Genomic DNA, 1,934 nt, shown 5'->3' on the forward strand with positions numbered 1-1,934 from the left:
CTGCAAACAGCTCCTGGGGTCGTGGACAAGCCTGGTGGTGCCTGAAGCGGAGTGTGAAACAGGTGCGGTGCTGGGGACACGAAGGGGGATGTGAGGCTAAGGAGGCAGCCATGGTTGCAGCTGCCATGAATCTCATCCCAGTAACTTTGGCCACCCTGAGAACCAGGCTGGCTGGCTGCCACATTAGCTGTCTGCGCTGTTTGGCTCCTGGAGAAGCTGGTTCTCTGCACTCTTCAGGTAATTTCTGTGTTTCTGCTTTCCCACGTTTGCCCCAGGCCTAGCCTGGGAAGCAGAGCCCCAGAGCTTCACTCATCAGCTCCTTCTCTGGAAGTCAGCTGTTAACCATGGCGACGCTGACCTCAGTTCTGAGAGTGTCAGCCATTGGCTGGAAGATGAGTGAAACACTAAGTTTCATTGACAAGGAGCAAAGTCTCCAAAATTTCTGCCTGACCAAAGTCCCAAGGAGGCCAACCTCTGAGCCTTGAGTGGCAAGAGACCAATTAACCCAGAACTTTCCTTGACAGCTGGCTGGTATGATTTAAAAAAAATAAAAAATAAAAAATAAAGCAGGCACTCAAACCAGATGGGCCCAGCTGTGGTCCTGCTCTGCGGCTCTCCACCACCATGACCCAAGCCTCAGTTTCCTGGTCCGCAGACTGGGGGTGGTTACAGCCTGCCTCATCGGGCTGCCCTGGGAATGAGATGAGGCCCCCTCTGCCAAAGGCCACACGAGGTCTTGTTGTAATTGGCACTGAATTCCCGCCATGAGATCTCACAGAGCTTCTCTTTAAAAGCTCTGGAGTGGGTTCACTCTTCACTGCCTTCACATAAACACCCCTCCTTAAGTGGCCATCTTTGAGGACTGCCTCACACTCCTTAAATGCCAGACTTATCTATTTAAAACCCAGAACAGGATGTCCTTGCGTTTGGAAACCCCGGTGTGACCTCTGAGGCTGTCGTGCTACCCTGGAAAGGGCACACTTCGCGTGACAGTCCCCTCATCCCGTGGCCAAATGAGACGGAGCTGAAATTGGGACACTAGGTGGGGCCCACATCAGGTTCTCATTTTTAGCCTGCCCCGTAGGCTGTGTGCACGGAGGCGCCCGTTCATGCACGGGTCAACCGTCAAAGTGGAATTCCGGGCTCTCAAGTAGAAACAGCTCAAGAGGCCCACAGTGAGGACCGGAGACCTGGAAGGAACAGCCACAGGGCCGGAAAAACCTGATGGTCAAGGACACTCCTCTCCTCTCAGAAGGGTTCTTCCCTACATCCTTTCCGACAGATGAAAATCTATCCTTTAAAAAATGATAAAGCCTCAGGAGAAACCCCAACCCTCCTACATACTCACCACCAGATTAGTCTGTCCAACCTAGCCCAAGATCCCTTGTCCATCTTTGGTGATATGGAAAGCGGGCAACCTCTCTTAAGTGGCATTAAATTGCCAGTCAGTCATTCAGGAAAGTGGGACAACGTAAGCCCAGCCCTTTGAAATGAGAGGTTTTATTTCCTGACACCTCATACCTCCCCTCAGATCATCTCCACGCTCCCTGTGTCTCTCTTGGACCGTGCGGCCAAAATGATGCTCAGAAAACAAGAGTCCAAGCTCGGGCCACAAAACACAAGCCAGGTGTTTACCATCTTAAGAGAAATAAAGTGGTGATTCTTTGCACAGGGTCTTAATTATCAGGAGAAAATGCTAATCCGACCTTTTAGAAATGATAGTGCATCTGTTTCTTTTTTTATTTCCAACAAGGAAACCATTTTGCCTTCAAAAACAGGACTGACTACAAGCTGAACAGGATTCTGAACCCCAGGATGTGGCAGGTTTGAAAAGGCAGGATCCATGCAAGGAAAAATTTTCTACTTTGGTATCTCAGATCACAAATTAGAAACAGTGTGTGCAGTCTGAAAAACCCCATTCAGCCTCCCGCTCA

Source organism: Ursus maritimus, unplaced genomic scaffold (assembly GCF_017311325.1).
Source record: "Ursus maritimus isolate PB19 unplaced genomic scaffold, ASM1731132v1 scaffold_10, whole genome shotgun sequence".
In the NCBI taxonomy this organism is placed as follows: Eukaryota; Metazoa; Chordata; class Mammalia; order Carnivora; family Ursidae; genus Ursus; species Ursus maritimus.